This window comes from Rhineura floridana, chromosome 7 (assembly GCF_030035675.1).
Source record: "Rhineura floridana isolate rRhiFlo1 chromosome 7, rRhiFlo1.hap2, whole genome shotgun sequence".
Classification (NCBI taxonomy): Eukaryota; Metazoa; Chordata; class Lepidosauria; order Squamata; family Rhineuridae; genus Rhineura; species Rhineura floridana.
Genome location: NC_084486.1, coordinates 129,500,910 through 129,522,652, shown reverse-complemented (window position 1 = coordinate 129,522,652; position 21,743 = coordinate 129,500,910).

Genomic DNA, 21,743 nt, shown 5'->3' with positions numbered 1-21,743 from the left:
AGCTGTGTTTTAGTTTGTGTGTTGTTTTGAAAAGTGCATATTAGGTAAGTTTACTTCTCAACATTTTGAGGGTGCACGGGGGGGTTGTTGGGGAGAGAGGGAGAAGTTCCATTGCACAAACAGAAGTCTGCTGTGCTAGCAGAACAGCAGCATTGGATATGACCCTACATAAATGCTATTATAATTATTACTAGAAGGACCTGCAGCAAAATGTTCCAGCCAGCTAGCAGTGTCCTTTCCAGGATACTCCATTCCATTCCCTTCCACCACCACCCTAGTTTTCAATTCCCCACCAGACAGTCAGCATTCTGTAGGTCCATGAGCATGTTGTTGTTTTTCCCCTCACAATATACTTTCTACTTCTGCAAACCTTGTGGTTCCCCCAGACCTGCTTATCCCTCGCTGTTGTGTGGATGGTACCCTTTGGACTGCATAAGGAGAAAGAATTTGCCATTATTATGTAGGATTAAGCATTGGAAGCAAGTCCTGCTGAATTCAATGGGGCCAGATTGCTGTTTGGACAGGGTTTGGACAGGGTTTGGAACTCTACTTATGCAAAGTTTCAACAGTTTAAATTGTTCATTTTTGGTAAGTTTCTGTTTGAGGTCTGCCAGGCAATTCACTTTCACTGTTGGGCGTGGGAAGATGGATTATTTTCTAGCAGTCAGTAATTCAAGTAAAGGAACAGCCAGTCTGTGCTCCTGGAAAAGAAAGAGTGTGTGTGTGTGTGTTTTCTGTAACAGCTCCAGCAATACAGAGTAGTCTGTGTGTGCATTTTGTCCTGATCTGATTTTTTAATGACTTTTCCTGAGATCATCTTCTTGTCCAGCAAAGTGTGAAATGCGCCTTTAACTCCTGCAGAATAGAATGCCCACTTCATGCAGAGGCATACATGAAGGTTATGGGGATGGAGCGTGTGTGTGTTGGGTGGGGGAAATTTGCAACTCTACAGCTTCCTTGGCAGCTATGAGTAAAACAGGGTGATTACATGAAAGCCAAATGTGTGCTTTTAATCAATCATAAAAAAAAAATTACAGGGTGTTAAAAGGAATAACTCATCAGGCTTCAGACAACTCATGTGTCTGCCCCAGAATATGAGAAAATGGCACATGCATGAGCCCACAAAGGTCAAGCTAGTTACCTCTTTGAACACCCTTGAATGAACTGATTTTAGCTACGTCAAAATGATAGATAAAGGAGGGTGAGTGAGATAAAAAGGAAAAGGTTTGTGTTGTGGGGAAAAAGCACCTTCCAGCTCTGGAACTGGAAGCAGTAGCTTCCCATGCTTGGGGGCAGAGAGTGTGTGTCCTTGTTTCATCACGGGCAGTAAAATCTCTTGAGCCAGCAGCTAGTATGGCGTCGTTCATTGGTGGGAATTGCCATTCACTGGCCCAGGGAGATTGAGGGAGGAAGAAGGACTCTCTCTCTCTCTCTCACACACACACTTTCCTGGGAGTCAACGGTTGAGGCAGAGAGCACCTCAATCAGTTCCATCCAAGTTAGCAGACAGTGATTGGCTAAGATTAGCAAAGATGGCTAGCCTGTCAGCAAACATTCTCGCACTGGGCGATATCCAACATTAGTCATCCACAGGGTTAATCCCTTAAAATAAATATTGATTGATTTTAATGGGTCTACTCTGTTTGTGACTTAGTTCAGGGGTTCCCAAAGTGTGTTCTGTGGCCTGTGCACTTCATTTACGCGGTCCACAGCCACAATTTTAGCATCTAGCACAGTGAATCACAATGGTTAAACAACAGGCAGAAAAATGATTAAGTGGTCTGCTGAGACTCTCAGCGATTTTCAGTGGTCTGTGGATAACAAAAAAAGTTTGGGAACCACTGACTTAGGTGGCTATCAACCACTGTGTGTAGGGTGGCCAGACAGAACAGATGGCAGAGCTTGTCATGCAAGCTACTCCTGCTGAAACGCCATCTTCAACACAGCTATTAAAGTTGCAGGAGCCCTGCCCTATTTTTCAGCTGGATACCCTTGACCAGGGGTGGGGGATCTTTTTCAGTCCGAGGGCCACATTTCCTTCTGGGCAGCCTTCTGAGGGCCACATTCCAGTGGTGGGAGGGGTAGAGGCAAAAGTAGGTGGAGCAACAAGTGCACATTTTACCTTTCTACAGTAGGCAACTGTCTGTACACACACACACACACACACATCTCTATCCTCCAGCCAGCCAAGCAAGAGACATTATCATAGTTCAAGGATGCATTCCAGCCAGGTGCAAAGTAGGGCCAGTGAGGGGTATGGCCTGGGGAGAATTCCGAGAGCCATGCAGAGAAGCTTGGAGGGCCACCTTTGGCTTTGCTCTAGACATACCCTATCTTTTACCTCACCCATGCAGAGAAAGAAAGCAGCACTTCATGGGCTACCTGTAGTGCAAGCCACTGGCCTCAGAGACGTTGAGCTAGTAAGCACACTTGCCCAATCTAGATTTGAGTACTGCCACTATCGACCCTAGCCTACTGTCAGTGATGCTAAGAAAGAAGAAAAATCCTTAAAGGCTTACAGAAGAGACCGAATCTTTGAAGCCAATGCTGAACAATGTAAAGCAGCTTTAGTGATGCCCCTGAAGCATAACAGCATTGGGAGGCTGCATTTCTGCCCTGTAACAGAGGAGGTTCATAATTTCTACAGCTCTGATGGAAAGACGTCTGATCATTCCCTGAGGGAATTATTCTGCCTTTGATCCACACATGAAACTCTTCCCCCCGACCCCATCAAAATGAGTTGTGCTTGCATAACCATGGCAATGCATCACCCTATTAAAGGTCAGTGAGACGTTCACACAGGAACTGAATGCAGGATATACTTGGGCTGAATGAATACAAATATGATTGCCCAGGGCAGGCAGAAATGTTATAATTTGGGACTTAAGTTGTCCCAGTAGAAAAGAATGTCGGCTGGTTGCCAGTAGCAAGAGTAGTACAGAAAAGCTCTATGTAGAACCACACTTCACTGTCCAAGACTAGTTTATTTTATTTACTTATGTCATTCATACCCCACGTTTCTTCCATGATGGAAATCATGAGGTTCTCAGGCAGCCTCTGATCTGCGTACTGACCAGACCTAGACGTGCTTGACTTCAACAAGGTTGCTTGAATAAGGTTGGACGTGGAGCCTGGTGCATACAGGATAGTATGCAGCAGATCTTCTAGGACAGGGCAGTGCTTAACAGAAAGCTGGTGAGGGCCAATGACAGCAGGAAAGGAGAAGAGCTGCCTATGGAGCCTTAGGGCTGGAGCTTGATATGTGCACATTGCAAAGGATGGCTGTGTTTCGGCTCTCATATTGTTTTTGGAAAGTATGAGTTTGATAGATTCATCTTTAAATGTGAACTGAATCTGATTTCCCCCCATCCCTAGGGGTGGTAGATGGAGTGAATAGGGGGGCAGCAGGCAGAGGGTGAGTGAGTGAGCCGGCAGGCAAATGAGTGGGTGAGTTAGTAATGAATGAGTGAGAGAGTGAGCAGGAGGGTGGGGTGGGTGGGTAAGTGGGCAAGTGAGTGGTTGAGCAGGCAGGGGCGGGGGCGAGCGGGCAGGCAAGTGAATGAGTGAGCAAACAGGCAGGGGGCAGGAGGGTGAGTGGGGGTGCAGGAGGGCAAGTGGGGGTGGGAGGGTGAGCAGGGGTGGCCAGCGAGCGAGCAAGCGAGTGAGCAAGCAGGTGCGGGTGCGCCAGTGAGCAAGCGGGTGGGCAGGAAGCTCCCTCCCTGCGATCTGCAGCAGGGACCCTGCCATGGATTGCAGAAGGGGAGCGCTACTCCCCCACCCTAGTAAGGGGCCCTTCAGAATCACAGGACCCTCAGCCAGGGCCTGACCTGGTTGCCCTTTGGCACAGGTCCTGCATAGGAGGTCACTGCATTGGTGACCCCTGCCTTAAAACTTTATGTCAAGACCTGTAACTTGGCAACCCTACCCACTGGCACCCTGATTCTACACCTCAACTATTTTTATAAAAACTTAAATGGGCCTATGCCCTAAGTATGTATGCCCAAAACACAGATTCTTTTGCTTCAAAAAATGACGGGAGGAAGAAAAAAACAGAACAAAACAAATGGAAGGGATCCCATGAGGATAACATTTCTAGAGATACTGTGACATTTTAAAATATAGGGTTGTAGCCAACTAAGTCCTGCCCAGAGTAAACCCACTGAAATTAATGAACCTAAGTTAGTCATGTTTATTAACTTTAATGGACCTATTCTGACCCAGACTACCATTAACTACCACCCTGAGTAATCACAACAACTTGTTCAAAAATACACCGTGTTTCTCTTACAGTCTTGGAAGTCTCTGGTATCAGGCCTTTAGGCTTCGCCGAGTCTTTGTTCCCGCCACCCCACCCTCCAAAACATTTTGTTTCAAGACATTTTCTTCAGCTGTCCTTTTCGATGCCCGTCAGTGCTTCTGCCTGGTCCTGTCACCTGTTGGGCCTCAACACACAGCCAGGGCTAGCCCAAGATATTGTGCTTCCTAAGGCAGAACAGCAAAGGATGGTCCCCCTCCCACACCCAAGGGATGTTGAACACAAGGCCCACCAAATTATTTGGGCACTTGAGACAGAAAATCCCACAACTGCCTCCCCCTGGCAATAAACAAAACAAAACAAAAAACACTAATAATACATTAAATAACTAAGAACTGTGTGCCCTTTACAAACAGCCAAAATCAGCTGCTCGAAGTAGACTTCTCTCTCTACCTAATGGTAGGGCCAAACGTCCTGGCACCACCAGCACAGGTTGCCAGACAGCTGTTCCTCACTTTGATTGAAAGCTCCCACCTTTTCTCCATAGCTCCAAATGTTGCCCACTTTTTGTGTGTGCGTGTTAAGTGGTGGTCATGAAGCCATCTTTGCTGGTTTCTGAGTTTCGGAGCTTTTTCAATTGGAACACAATGAGTCAGATTCTAAGAGAATGTTACTCATGGGAGCATTTTGGATAAATGTTAAACCTGTTCCATGTGATAAATGAACTAATGAGGAAGAGGAGGAGGAGGAGGTGGAGGAGGAGGAGGAGGAGGTGGAGGAGGAGGAGGAGGAGGAGAAGAACCATGAAACAATATTTGGAATAATAAAAGTGAGTCTGCTCACCATTCAAGTCAATGGGCACAGATGTATCCAAGACGTAGATGGGACTGGTGTAGCAGTGAGAATTTCAGCCGATGTAACAAAACATGAGAGATGAGAGATGAAGGACCAAATTAATCATTATGGTAAATAGGGATGGGGGAGAAATTTGATGCAGTTTGCACTGAAAGTTGAATTGATCAAATTTGCACTTTCTGAAACAATATGGGAACCAAAACATAGCAATCCTTCAAAATTCATACTTACCCGAATTTTGTGATGCAATTCTCCAACCAACCAATATTTACAAAAATGCATTTATTAGGGGAAAATGTGCATAAAATGTTGATATTAATGAAAACAGCATACAAAATGCATTATATTAAAAGAAACTGCTTGCAAAAATGTCTACATTAGTCAAAGCGGCTTACAAAATTCTGGTTACTATGAGAAATTTGCACTAAAATGCTGAAGAATTTTCATGAGGACGTTTTTTTTTTTTTTTTTAAAGGAAAATTACTGCAGAAATATGGGGTACTGGATGTAGGATTGGAAAAATGAAAAACTGAGAGAACCAAACTGGCAGATCCTTTCATCGCTAATGGCAAATACGCTATGATCGAGGCTCATAGATATAGATACTGGCTACTGTTTGCAATGAGCAAGTCAGACGTGCAGTTTTTTGAAGTAGGCAAACATTAATGCAGTTGCCTTGCAATAATCGAGCAGAACTTGATTGCCAAAAGGCCAGTTCATACATTCCCTGAGCCAGCTGATCAGAAATAACTGAATCATGTGAGTAATCTATTTTCATGAGCAGTGGCATAATGACACAGAAGGTACTAACAAAACGTCACTGCAGCTACTTCCATGAAAAGGAATTCTGACTTTCCTGCACGCCCTCTCACAGAAGTGTTAACTCCTCTGAACGTTTCTTCTTCAGGCTTCTTTCTCTGTACTTACCAGCTGACCCAATAAACATGTCCTTACAACACTATCTAAAGCCCTATGGTTTGTGAGGGCGGTTGTGTGTGTGGTCCCTCTAATTCAGGGTTGAGGAACCTTTTTCAACCTCAGGGCCACATTCCCAGGGGCCACGTGCCAGTGATGGGCAGGGCCAGAGGCAAATGTGGGCTAAGCAATGAATGTTAGTTTTACCTTTGTATAGCAGGCTAGTTTCTACACACACACACCCCTCTCTATCCATTCAACCAATAGGTATTGTCAGGGTTCAGGGCATGTTCCAGCCAGGCAAAAACATACAAGGAGGGTGTGAAGTGAGGCCATTGAGGAGTGTGGCATAGAAGAAGGGGTGTGGCGGAGGAAAGGATGAGTCCTGAGGAGTGTACTGAGGGCTAAATCAAGAGCCATGGAGGGCTGCATTTGGCCCCAAGCCTGAGGTTCCCTTGCTCTAGTCCTTTTTTTCTCCCCTCTCTTTTTTAATCTTTATTTATTTATATATTTTCAAAACACACAAATCAGTATATGAGTAAGCAATTATACAGCCACAAGAGTAGCTGTATACTATAGTCAGTGTGGATTTTTCACATTCCGCAATGTTAAATTGAAAATACCCCATGCCATTCTGATGCCTCCCATAAGCTCATTTCAAAACAAAACCTTACAAAACTTGTAGTCCTGAACTCAGAAATGCTTGCTTAACAACCCTCTCAAGTTTCATGGCAAATGAGAGAGAAAAATCCCAAAGCCCTTTTGGATGTTTTTCTGTGAGAATTCTCATAATCTGTTGAAATTCATTAAAAATCAGCAATGTTCACAGAGTACCTGTAATCCTATTACTTACCTTGCCCCATGCTCTGACCTTCATCTTCTGCAGTTTAAAAGTTAAAAAATGCTTGGCTGATTTTTAATTAATTTAAGAAATTTTGGCTGGAACTAATGATAATGTCGGGCATGCTCAGTAAGAACCAACTGTCAGTGTTCTAAAAGCCAGATTCACAGCTGCTGGGCTTGCCTAATCAGGGGGCCACACACACATCAGACTTTGATTTCATGTGAGACAGTCATGGCTTCCACCAAAGAATCCTCGGAAGTGTAGTTTCTGAAGGGTGCTGAGAGGAGACTCCTATTCCCCTGACAGAGCTCCAGTGGCCAGACTAGTTTAAGTCAGCCACTCTGATTGAAGGTCTGTGAGGGGAACAGGGCATCTCCTAGCAACTCTCAGCATCCTTCACTAACTACACTTCCCAGGATTCTTTGAGAGAAGCCATGACTGTCCAGAGTGAAATAAAGGCCTGGTGTGGATGTGGCCATGGACAGCTTTGGTTTAAATTTGGGTGGGAGGCTATATGTGCCTACTGTAGAATAAAAAAGTGGGGGAAACACTGAACAGCAATGATATAGTTCACAATGTTTTCCATTTGGAAAGGAAAGGGGCTTCCCTTCTGCCCAGTGCCCACCCACCCAATCTCCTCCCCTCCCCCCTGTCCGCCCCTCCCCCAGGTCAGTGTTGGACTATGACTCTGGGCATTGTGCCTACAACTTAGTTAGTTAGTTAGAACTAGATATGCTTTTCTATCTACTATGTATTTCTATAAATAAAGTAGCTTTTCTTATTTTACTAAGTCTTAAGTCTCAGTGATCTCAATGGAGGGTAAAAGCCTGCTACCTAGGTAAACACACACACTGGCACACACACATTTCAAACCATTGACAATCTCTGCTAATATCTATACAAATTTACACAACTGGAAATAATATTGGTTGTCCTATATTTGCAGTCCACAAAATGCAGTGTTAACATGGAGATGTACTAGCTATGCACTGTCTCTGCTTAAGGCTCCTTCTCTGAGACTGGAAGCAAGAAACCCAGCCATGCAGATTCACCTTGATGTGCCAACACTGCAGCTTGAAGGATCAGGCCATGAGAGAATGACCTGGACAAAAAGAAATGCTTTCAGGATAATGTCTAGGTGAGCATTTGTGGAGCTTTAAGAGAAGATCACCTGTCAGGCAAAGGGATTGACCCAGATTGGGCGAAGAGTGTGGAAGAGAATTTTAATGAATTCCTGTGGTGTTAAGACGATGCTGAGCAGAAAAAGAGCTTTGAGTTATGCACAGTGGCACAATAAAGCACACCGCAGGGAAGTCCAGCGTGAGGCCTTAGTGAGGAGAAGCTTGATGAAAAGATAGAGGGAAATGAGGATAAGGCTGACAAACAGTCCCTCACTGTAATGGTGACGTTCAAAGCAATGGCTTCACGTTACACTTAGGGCACAGTTTTCAAGCAATCTGTAACTTCATCAACCTCATTCCCTGTGGGTGTCAGGAACAGCCACAACAAGGCCAGTTCACACCGTACTGCTGGACTGTAGTTGCTATTGAAAAGCTGTTTCCATTCAGCTAGGATTCCTGGCTATGGCAGTAATTTACTCATGCAACAGCTCTGTAGATAGCCTAGATAGATGTTGCTCAAGCTTGGCTTCCCAGATATTGTTGGACTACAACTCCCATCATCCCTAGCCATTGACCAGGCTGGCTGGGGGTGATGGGTGTTGTATCGCAACAACATCTGGAGACCCAGGGTTGAAGAACGCTGGCCAGTGTTGTATGATTAATTCTCACACCAGCATTACCAATGGAGGTTCAGCACCACTTTGAAAACTTAGTGCACAACCTGGGTACTCCCACTTGGTGGGATAAGTACATGTGGGCAGACCCAACTCCTTCAGCCAAGTGGAGGAAGAGCCTGACTGTGGGAGAAGATGGAAGCCAGTCTATGGCAAGGAATAAGAGCAAGATGGGAAAACATGGGAAGAGAGGGAGTTGACCTGGAAGATTTAAAGGGTGCATCCTTGGCACAAGATCTGTATTTTATAACCAGCTCAAGATACTTCTCTGCACCTCTTGCTGGTTATCCCATAGCTCTGCTGGTGCATTTGCACTGCATCAACCTTGCTGCCACCTCAGTCCTACCCATTGACCTCCCAGTAAGCAGCAGCAGTGTGACTGACCAGAAGTCAGGTGAGTGGCAGTGCTCCACCACATCATCCTCCACTGATGCTGATCCTTCTATGCATGACTTTTTTGAAATTTAAATTATTTTGTTCCATGCTTCAACGGCAGCCTGGAATTAAGCTCAACTGCCCAGATGCTGTGTGGTGTGAATTTGGATCAATAATATTTACCTTGGGAAAGTCACTGTAGGCCAGGGATGGGGGATCTGTGACCTTCAAGATGTTGTTGGACTACAGCTTCCATTGGCCATGCTGACTGGGATTGATGGTTGCTGGATTCTAGCTACAGATGGAAGGCCACAGGTTCTCCATCCCTGCTGTAAACAGACTGGTTTTGCACACAAAATATGTGAAGCTGGCATATACAAGGACTGTGTGGGTGGATATGGAGGAAGAAGGAATGCACCCCCTGCCCCTGCCCCTTTTTTGCACTTTTAGCATATCTACATAAAAGTTTCCATCTGCAGGAGGGGATGGAGACCCTGCAATGGGAAGGCATGGGGCCAGCAAGCATGTTCCTATTTTCTCCTGCTCCACCCAATTCAGTCTGCATTAAGGTGGTGTGATCTGCACAGTCTACTTAGGCCATATGCCCCAATGTTGTTTGCTCTGACCGGCAGTGTTTCTCCATGTTCTTAGGCAGGAGTCCTCTCAAAAAAGGGTCTATGACCCTCCTGGGAAACATGAGTGGAAGGGGCAGGATTGGAGCTTGAGAATGAAAGATAAATGGTCAAGGAATACCTAATCACTTTGAACGAGTGAAGTGCCGGATGACTGCAGGAGAGCTAATGTTGTCCCTATCTTCAAAAAGGACAAAAAGGAGGAACCAGGGAACTACAGACCAGTCAGCCTAATATCAATCCCTGGAAAAACTCTGTAACAGATTATAAAGCAGTCAATCTGTAAGCATCTTGAAAACAATGCAGTGATTACTAGAAGCCAACACGAATTTATGAAGAACAAATCCTGTCAAACTAATCTTATCTGGTTTTTTGATCAGGTAACCTCCCTTGTAGACTGTGGGAATGCTGCAGATATAATATATCTCAACTTCAGCAAAGCTTATGTCAAAGTGCCTCATGATATTCTGATTAGCAAGCTAGCTAAATGTGGGCTGGATGGAACAACTATCAAGTGGATCCAAAGTTGTCTCCAGAATCCAGAGTGCTTATCGATGGTTCCTTCTCAAACTGGGCAGAAGTAACGAGTGGGGTACCACAGGGCTAGGTCCTGAGCCCTGTGCTCTTCAACATTTTTATTAACGACTTGGATGAGAAGGTACAGAGCTTGCTTATCAAATTTGCAAATGATACAAAATTGGGGGCACAGCTAATACTGTGGAAGACAGAAACAAAATTCAAAGGGACCTTGATAGGCTGGAGCACTGGACTGAAAACAACAGAATGAAAAAGAACCCAAATGCACAGTTATAAGATGGGAACACTTGGCTCAGCAATACGACATGTGAGAAGAATCTTGGAATTGTCATTCATCACAAGCTGAATATGAGCCAACAGTGCTATGTGGCTGCAAAAAAGACAAATGCTATATTAGGCTGCATTAACAGAAGCATAGTTTTCAAATCATATGAAATATCAGTTCCCCTCTATTCAGCACTGGTTAGGCCTCATCTTGAGTACTGCATCCAGTTCTGGTCTCCACAGACAAACTGGAGCAGGTTCAGAGGAGGGCAACAAGGATGATCAGAGGACTGGAAACAAAGCCCTATGAGGAGAGACTGAAAGAACTGGGCATATTTAGCCTGGAGAAGAGAAGACTGAGGGGAGATATGATAGCACTCTTTGAGTACATGAAAGGTTGCCACACAGAGGAGGGTCGGGATCTCTTCTCGATTGTCTCAGAGTGCAAGACAAGGAATAATGGGCTCAAGTTGCAGGAAGCCAGATTTCGACTGAACATCAGGAAAAACTTCCTAACTGTTAGAGCCATACGACAATGGAACCAATTACCTAGAGAGGTAGTGGGCGCTCCAACACTGGAGACATTAAAGAGGCAGCTGGACAACCATCTTTCGGGAATGCTTTGATTTGGATTCCAGTATTGAGCAGGGAGTTGGACTTGATGACCGTATAGGCCCCTTCCAACTCTACTATTCTGTGATTCTATGATTCTCAGTCCCACTGCCTAAAGTCCTTTCACTAGAGATTGAAACTGGAACCTTGGACCTAGCACTGCTTGTGGCCTATGGGCCATCCCTTCAGGGGTTGACTGACTGCCATTGTTGGGATCGGGATAGAATTAGCTTCCAGGTCTGGTTAGTTATTACCCAACAGTGGAGGCTCGTGGCTCTATGTCAGTGGGGCAGTGGAATCCACTCCAGGTTTTAGTCTGAACTTTCAAGGAGCTGCCCAAACTGCTTCATAGACAGCTCCTTAAAAGTTTGGGCTAAAACCTGGAGTGGATTTCTCTGCCCCACTGACATGGAGCTACCAGCTGCAGCTGTTTACCCAGATTCTATTTATATTGCAATTTTTTTTCTGTGGCACACTGCTTTGTGAACTGCTCTCTGGGGAACTGGTAGTTTGGGGATAGATTGCCTTTGAGGTCCCTTGCTGATCAATGATGAAACCATAGCTAGTAGCATGTTTGAAACCACTGCTTTCCTAAAGGAAGAATATGGAATAGATAAAAAGACACACTATCCTGGTTTTAAACATGTTTATCAACCAAAATAAAATAATAATGATGGTAAGTGGTATATTCTATAGGAAATGCAAATGGCTCAGTAGACTGGTAATTAGATTTGAAGCCTTTCATCTCTTTGTCAGTAGTTAGAAGCTAGCTCAGGTCATTACTGACTCCAAGGCATTATCACATGACTAATGCCCTATGCATAGCACTGGAGGTTTTCATCTAGTGACTGCCCCTGTCCCCATTTCACTCCTGGAGAGTTTTACCATTATGTAGTACTACCTCTGAGTTATGCCTTTAACACTGATAATCTTCATCCTTCCTCATGGTGAACTTTGTCCTGCCCTGCTCTCCAAATATATATTCAGCTGCCCATAAACCTCTGAAGTCTCCCTCATTGATTTATCTGGCGAAATCTTCTTTTATTCTTGCAGTTACTCAAAATGCTAGTTTTGAAAAACCTGAGGAATTTGTTCTTCTGATTTTTGCTACCAGTTTAAAAATGAATGCTTCCTCAAAGTCTGTGTCATTACTCAAATTACTCAAGACTAGTACGGCAATGGATGAGTGATGGATGATAATGACTAATGGATTATAGTCCTTATTTTGTCCTTCTCTTGCATCAAGAGGAATGCTCCTTGCTTATGGCACACTCTCCAGTAGTGGCCAAATTAGCTGATGATATGTGGATGCACATAATCCTACTCCAGCAAGAGCGTTGAAAAAGGTAAACTTCAGGTTCAAAGAAGGATACACAGAAATGTGATTCACATGTAACTCTAAGTGAAACTATGTCTTAGCATGAATGTGTGCACTCCTGAAGGGGAGGTTGTGGTCCTCCTGCTACTAAGACGGTTTTGCTTAGCATGTCACCTGAACCTGGCCTCATGGTTTCTCTTACTCTAGACACATCATGAACTGTAACTAAGGTTTCTTCTTGGATTTATAGTTTGTGATTTGTCTGGAAGAGACATAAGCCCAGTTCTAGATGGCAGTTCTAAATCAAATTATAGCTTAACCATGTTTATCCTCTCCAAGAACTCTCATGCTCATGTTTGAACTAAGTCATGGTTTGGCTTAGTATTACATGTGAACTAACTCAGAGAGACATTCTCATTAGCTGCCTCCCTCCCCCAAGTTATGGAATTTTCTTCTCCTAAAAATCCATCCAAGTTGAAACATGCACAACTTTCAGAAGTTCCATAACACTAGATGTTTGGGTAGGCTTTTGAGGATCAGGGATGAGCAGATTAAGTGAAGGTGGAGGGTTTTTAATAGTTGTATCAGTCAGAACCCCCCCCCCATACTTTCAGGATAGGTCAGGCTATAAATCTCAATAAATTATGACCTTCGGACAAGTGCAATGGACTGTTTCAATGAGACTAGAACCTGACTTTTTAAAACCACATTTATTCTGCTGGGAAGCCCGACACATACAGTTACCAGGTGTTTTCCATCCAGGCCCTGGCCACATCCAGACCTGAGCAGCTTTTGCTAATTTGCTGCTTTGAAAACTACTACCAGATCATTTTTTCAAACTGGTGATTCCAGAGGTTGAACCTGGGATCTTCTGAGGAAAAACAGAAGGGAGTAGAAAAAGAGGAAGGCCAAACAAGAGATGGATTGATTCCATAAAGGAAGCCACAGACCTGAACTTACAAGATCTGAACAGGGTAGTTCATGACAGATGCTCTTGGAGGTCACTGATTCATAGGGTCGCCATAAGTCATAATCGACTCGACGGCACATAACAACAGCTGGGCCTTGTTCATGGCCAAACCCCCTAATTAGTTTTTTCTGCTACAACACTTATGCCACTTCAACCTCTTCTTCCGGGCAAAACCCAACAATAAATACATCATAAGAAGATTCTACTAGGCTGATTTAGCTTTATTATCAGTGTTTCCCAAACCTTCCCCTCCCGCAGACAACTTCAAAATTGCTGAGGGTCTTGGTGGGCCACTTACTGTTGCAGCAATTGTAATGCATTGTACTAGATGCTGTATGATTCTTAATTGTATTTTTATTGCTTCTTTTATTTCTTATATATTGTATTTTGCTGAATTACAATTTGAATTCCGTATTAATAGATCATGTGATGGATGTACTGTCTCCCATCTTCAACCACAAATCCACAGACATGCCACAGACCATGCGAATGAAGCTCATGGATCACTGGTGGTCCACAGACCACTGTTTGGGAACCCCTACTGTATATTATTTCTTGCTGTAGAGTCATGACCAGATCATGCAGTGAAACATTAAGAACATAAGAACGTAAGAAGAGCCCTGCCAGATCAGGCCAAAGGCCCATCAGATCCAGTAGCCTATTCTCACAGTGGCCAACCAGATTCTTATGGGAAGCCTGCAAGCAGGATCAACATTTGTCCAGACCAGTTTAGCATTCCCTGAAAACCAACATGTGATGAATTGTGTGAATTTGTTCCAAAGCAACAGAGTCTAAAGTGAAGACTCAAGACACTTTCTCAAACAGTTGAATGTATGGAATAAAGCTGAGATATGTTAATGTGTCCTGGAAGTGATGTTCTTCACAGAGCATAAGGGTACTGGTGTGACCTCTACACACTGCCATAATACCTGGTGGTTCAATAGAACACTCAAGTCCCCAGGGAGAAGTTGCCGCTGGCAGCTCCCCCAAATTCTTTGTGCTTCACCAAATGAATCAGCTTCACGATTCTCTCATCTGTTGTACCCTCCCACTTGGAATTGCCACTTGTTCCCCTGCTCTGATGAATCTCATCTCACCACCGAACTGAACCCACACTGTTCTCTCCACACAGAACGTGCCTGTGAAGCTACATATTCATGTTTGTGCTGTCGATATTATTAGAAATGCAAATAGATCTGGAAATGCTGCACTGGGTGCGTAAAGCTTGCCTCTTCACAAACACAAGCTTTTCTGGCCCTTTCCAAGAGCAGCTTTTGGCTTAATGAAGTGATCTGGCAACATGATTGCCCCTCAGTATGTTTTCTCTTTGGGTTTGACTGGTGCTGGAGCTGATAAGATGGCCTGCCTTGGAATCGGTTTTGAATGTCAAAGATCAGCCTCTGCAGTAATACAAAGATGAATCTAGAGCTTCTGGCCATATGCAGAATGCCTGTTCCTCTCTAACAAAGAACTACAAGCTGTCCTTATATATCTGGTGCCAGAGAACAGGGCATCAAGGTCAGAGGCCCACTGCATGTCATGAATGTGTGGCGGCATCTGAAACTGTATCAAGTTTTGCCTTCCTGCATCTAAAACATCTAGAACTTATCTCATGTTATGCCATCATGGTGTTCCATCTTTTCCCACCCTCTTTCTCCTAAAGGCAGGCAATGGTGTACAGCACTGTTTGTCAACCTTCAGTCCCTAGAGGTTGTTGGACTACAACCTCCATCATTTCTTGTCATTGGCAGAGCTGGCTTTCATAACACTAGATTTCACAGTCACCAACTGAGATTGACTGGCAGTAGATTCAGAATAAGCACTTATGAGTACTACACAGAATGTGTGATAAATTTATGGAATTTAAGAGGTGATTAGACAAATACATTGAGGAGAATAGGGCTATTAAGGGCTATTAATCAAACTGGCTATACAGAATCTCCAATATCCCTCTACCAGTTGCTGGGGATCACAACTGGGAGAGTACTATTGCACCCATATTCTGCTTGTGGACTTCGCATAAGCACCTGGTTGGCCACTGTGGGAGACATGATGCCATACTAGACTGGCCTTTGGCCTAATCTGACAGAACTCTTCTTATGTTCTTATGAGTTTCCTTCCAGACAAGCTATGGGGACCTGTGATAAATAACACTGGAAAGCATTTGCCTGAATTCACAGTCACAGCTGGCACCTTGTTGGCCACTGTGAACAACAGGGTACTAGAGTAGATGGGCCTGATCCCGCAGGACTCTTTCTACATTTTGATGATCCACGGTTGAATTATGTAAACCAGCATTGGTTTCTCTCTATATTTATCATACAGATGTTATGGCAATGTTGGGGAGTGGGAAGAAGATAGGCCCAAAGACTAGGCTGGTAGAGATAGCCACTATCTTAAATGTCTTTAAAAGGGGACTTAGACAACTTCATGGAGTTGAATACCAGTTGTAGGGGATTAACAGCAAGAGGGGGGTCTATTGCCTTCATTTATTTATTTTATTTATTTAATTAAGCTTATATACCACCCGACTAGCAACAGCTCTCTGGGCAGTGAACATTAAAAATACAATAAAAATAACACAAAACTGTACACAAAACTGTACAGTCTAAAATCAAAATATAATAATTTACAATTAACAGGAATTAAAATGCCTCAGAGAAGAGAAAGGTTTTAACCTGGCGCCGAAAAGATGATAGTGTCGGCACCAGGCGCACCTCCTCAGGGAGACCATTCCATAGTTCGGGGGCCACCACGGAGAAGGCCCTAGATCTTGTCACCACTCTCCGGGCTTCCCTATGAGTCGGAACCTGGAGGAGGGCCTTCGTAGTAGACCGTAGTGTACGGGCCGGTTCATATCGGGAGAGGCGTTCCGACAGATATCGTGGTCCCGCGCCGTATAAGGCTTTATAGGTAAGTACCAACACTTTGAATCTGGCCCGGAAGCATATTGGAAGCCGGTGCAAACGGGCTAGCACAGGTGTTATATGCTCAGACCGCTTAGTTCTTGTTAGCAGTCTGGCCGCCACATATTGCACTAGCTGTAGCTTCCGAATCGTCTTCAAAGGTAGCCCTACGTAAAGCGCATTGCAGTAGTCCAGACACGAGGTTACCATAGCATGTACCAGTGATGAGAGGTCCTCCTTACTCAGATAGGGACGTAGCTGGGCTACCAACCGAAGTTGGTAGAACGCATTCCGGGCCACCGAGGCTACATGAGCCTCAAGTGTGAGGGAAGAGTCTCCCAGACTACGCACCTGTTCCTTTAGGGGGAGTGGTTACATCTGTTCTTAAATTTGGTTTAGATGTTTTATTGTGCTTTACAGGTATTTTGTAACAGTTTTTAAATCTTTTGAATAAGTTTTTTTATTTTATTTTATTTTTTATTACAGACGTGTTTGCCGACCTGGCTCCATGGAAAGCAAGGGCGGGACAATAAAACAAACAAAATGCTCCATTTGTGGGCTTCCTAGAGTCCTCAGGTTGCTTGTGGGAAGAAGGATGCTGAACTCAGTAAACTTTTGGTTTGATCCAACAGGGATCCTCTTATGTTTTGAAGTGGGGCACAGACACTGAGAATTATCTTGTGTTGCCACTGAACTTCCTGGTGGGAACGTAGGAAGCTGCCTTATACTGAGCTGGACTATTGGTCCATCAAGCTCAGTATTGTCTACACTGAATAGTGATGGCTCTCCAGGATTTCAGACTCTCCCCCAGCCCTATGTGGAGATCCCAAGGATTGAACCTGGGACCTTCTCCATGCAAAGCAGATGCTCTCCCACTGAGCTACAGCCCTTTGCTTGAATGGTAGCAGCACCACTAGGACAGTGGTCTCCTTGCTAATCTTTGGGTATTTACAACTGCCCAAACCTCATCACCCACTAGATCCACTCTTTCCTGCCTTTAAGTTGTTTTATCTTCTCCATCTCTCGGAGGTGAGCTTCCCCACATCACTCTTTCTCTCTCCCCCAGCAATATTTCCTAAAGAAGTGTCAGGGGAGGACCTGTTAGGAAAGGCAACGAGTTGATTTTACAGAGCAGATTGAATGGAGCATTAAATGACTGCATTAAGGAGGACTGCAGTGAGGCTAATGGTGGCCTCCGGTGGAAATGCAATGCTCTAATAATGCTCTCAGAAAGGGGGCACTTCCTAGGCTGATTCCCTTATCTGATTTGTGCAAAAGGGTGCCTAAAGGTGTTGCTTTTAGGAGGCTGGGTAGGGTCATTGGCATACCATAATGAAGAGAGGAGACTGCCAAGAATAGGGCTATTTTCAACTGCAACTCGGGGAGATCTAATGATAATTATGGTTCCCTGCTAATTTAATTTTTTATCATGTCAGAATTCTTTTATTTCCTGGAAAGCCAAGGCATTTATTCAGATTTATAACTTGCCCTCTCTACTGAGGCTCACAGCAACAGATAGGAATATAAAAATAGTGGCTATAAAGCAATCAATGTTTTTTAAACATCAACAACTGATAGATGGATGGACAGGCTGGGAAGACAGCACAGCATAGATTAATTTAACAACAACCAAAAAAACCAGACATGACAGCTATGTTAGTAACAGCCGCATCAATAATACAAATATTTCAAGGTCAGTAGGATCCTAAAGAGCATGCTCGCTAGAGTTATGCGTTTTGTTTCCTAATTTCTCAACTCCACCCGTTTTACCATTTCTTTCATATAGTCAAGGCTCAGTTGTTTTACCATGAATATTTTTGATGAGATTATGCATGTACAAACTACTCAGGGATGAGGAAGTATGCAGTATGTGGGGGAAACTTCTTTTTTTCTGCTGACCTTGCTGTGAGTGTGGCGTGTGCCTGTACTAGAAATAAAAAGCAGGAGCCTGCATTTGGAATGGGCAACTGGCAGCCTCAGAACCCCACCTGGCCCCAGGGCTTCTTGTCTGGCCATGGGTGTAAACCCTCAACCTCTCCTCTCTGGCAATTCCTTTGAGCTGCTTTCTTCTGAGCCAGGCAGCACCTTCTCTCCACCACACCTCCAAATGGTCAAGGAAAGAGGTTTGCTGAGTGATCTCCCCTTAGAAACCTCAGCTGATAATAATGCGAATGGAAATGAGCAGCTCAATGTGCCATAGTGGTTCAAGTATAAGACTAGGGCCTCGGAGACTCCACTCAGCCATGAAGATTTTGGGCCTGTCACCATGTCTCAACCTGACCTACCTCACCGGGATGTTGTGAGAGTAAAATGGAAAGAGGGAGAACCATATACACTACCTTGAGCTCCTTGGAGGAAAGGTGGGATATAAACATAATAACAAATTAATTAATTAATTCTGAAAATACAACTTATACAGAGACTTAACTCTTATACAAAAAGGCTTATTTATTTCTGTCTCCACTTTCCCACCCAAGAAACTCAAGATGGTATACATGATCCTTTCCTCACTACCACTTTATCCTCTGATTAACCCTATGAGGTAGGCTAGGCTGAGAGACAGCAAGTGGTCCAAGTTCACCCCATTCAGCTTCAGGGCTGAGTGGGGTTTTGAACCCAGGTCTCCCCAAACCTAGTCCAGCAGGCTGACCACTACAACACAAACAGGCCATACTAGTGTGAGTTAGTAATCAAGTCTAATATTGCCAGCCCTTCAATACTAGTTCATTTCAAAGCATGGCTTCTGTTTCAAAAAAACAAACACACTGCTAACCAGGGCCATATCGACTAAGCATTCTAGAATAACTATCTCTGCAGTAACTTCATAGTGTGCAGTTTCATAGTTACTATAAATAACAATGGTAATTCCACCGTCTCCAGAGGAATACAATTGAAATGGGTGAGAAAAAACACTCCTCTAGGGGTTCCAGAGAACAACATTTTGTTCAGGTATTAGGTACTTAGGTGTGCTGGTTCAGCAGGCCAGGGATCAGAATTGTCACACAATTGAAGAAGTACACACACCAGAACTTGTTTCCAGTATGAATCAACATGCTAATATCTGGACACAGCCCATCAAGTACAACCCAACAGTGTGGATAAAAGTGTGTTTATCCAGCTAAAATCTGAGTGAACGTGACCTTGTAGTAAGATATGGGATTCTGTCGAGTTGTTGTTGGTCGTTGTTGTTGCTGCTGTTGTTAATTTCTTTCCCACCCTTCACCATGAGGTCCCAGGGAATGTAGCAACTGTCATGCCCGCCCGACCCTCAGGGTCTCGGGAACATGCATCAGGCTCAGACCCCCACCCTTAGGGAAATGAGACTGGAACCGAAAAGCTATTACTTCACCCCTGCCAAGGCTGTGTACGCTCACAACAACCCTGCAAGGTAGAAGGTAGGCTGCCACCACCCCTGTATACTGGTCCACTCAGAGCCAGGGGATCTCTGAGCCCAGAAGGTATATAAAACCAAGGTCCTAAAAGGCAAGAGTCACAGTTACACTCCTTGCCAGGCACCTCTGGTTTAACACTTAAAATCCAAGCTTTTAACTTCTTAACCCTCTTTGGTAGTGAGTGACTGAGGTTGGGTCAAAACACTGAATTTAGAACCACCCCTTCTCTCAAATGAACACACCAGGTTAAATAGAAGTAGCTTTATTAAAATATATAAGTGCACATATCATATAGCAGCAAGTAATCCTTTAAGACCATTCACCCAACAGGGGTTTAGGTTCTTACAAGAGAATTCATACACACAACAAGAAAATAATAAACTAGCTCACCTAACTACTTACATACGAGGTAGTTGGTTGCGTGGCACCTCTCCTAAGAGAGATGGATGTTCAACATAAAGCAATGGAACCAGACATAGGTTGCCTTCCCATAAGCAACCCCAGGAACCATAAGGCAGAAAAGGTTTGGAACTCTGGTGCCAGTCAGCATAGGCAGAGAACAGAGAACAAAAGCTGTGGGTCCCCAGCCCTATACTTAAGGGAAAAAGATCCTAACGGTCCAAGATTAATTGACCAATCAGGAACTGACTGATGTAACTTTCTTCTCGATGTTTCTCACATTTTCGCGCCTTCAGGCCCCCCTCCCAACGGTGTTTTCCAACTGCATAGGCCAAGGATGACCTTGGGTGCCAGGCACTGGCTAATCAACAAAGATAAACAGGTGCAGCTTGTTAAGGCTTCTTCTAACCGTCTTCAGCTGGGAAAATGAAACTTAACTTTACAAATTGGCAAGGCCTGTCCTTTCTGACTATAACCATCTCCCAGAGTCCCTTACTGGAACCAAAGTGTTGTCATCAGATTTCTAATAACTCATGACCATTACAGGTTCATGACACGCCCCTTTTTGGGAAGATGATGTCAGAACTCTAAATAGTTCTGCGTCATCGCCACAGCAACCAGGAATAAGGGAACAATCAGAAAAAAAACATTCCATCAACATTACAATACAGCATATAAAAAAGAGAAGAAAAAACAATTTAATACATTTTAAGCAAGTGAGCTACTTCTTGTCTTATGCCTTCTAATTAAGTTCAAAGTTACAACATAACAAACAATAAAGAAAAAAAAAAGAAATAAGGGACCCCTAAAACACCCAAAAAAAAAAAGAAAACTTTATTATCAAAAAAAAATAATAATAATAAAAAAAAATAGAATAAAAAATGGGGTGATCCAAAACTGGTCCAAGTTCAAAAAAGGTCATAAGCCGTAAAATCTTTAAAAAGTCCATAAAACATGTTAAAAGCGTAAAAGAGTAAAACAAGGTCTAAAAACGGTCCAGAGGTCATCAGAGCCGGGAAATCAGTCAGTGGAATAGGCATGAATCAATATCAATCAACTGGAACAGATAGGCGAGATAGAGCATCAGCTACTATATTATCACGCCCCTTTATGAACTGAATTGTAAAATCAAAATCTTGGAGGGCCAGACTCCAACGTAACAATTTTTGGTTGGAGTTTTTCATCCTGTTCAACCAACACAAAGGAGAATGGTCTGTCTGCAATTGAAAATGACGTCCCCATAGGTACGGGCGTAACTTATCAAGAGCCCAAACCAAAGCAAGACACTCCTTTTCAATGGTAGCCAAATTGCGCTCTCTTGGAAGCAATTTCTTACTAATGTATGCAATAGGGTGCAATTCTCCAGCAGCATCTTCCTGGAGCAAAGCAGCTCCAAGCCCAAAGTTAGAGGCATCCGTCTGAACTACAAAAGGGCTTGAAAAATCAGGAGCTTTCAAAACAGGATAGTTTATCAACATCGTCTTTAAAGCATCAAAAGCACTTTGACATTTATCAGTCCAAATGACACGCATTGGCATAGTCTTTTTGCACAGTTCAGTTAGAGGGGTAGCAACACTACTAAAATGTGGAGCAAATTTTCTGTAATAGCCGGCTAACCCCAAGAAAGATTGAACCTGTTTCTTGGTCTTAGGGACAGGCCAATTTTGAATAGCT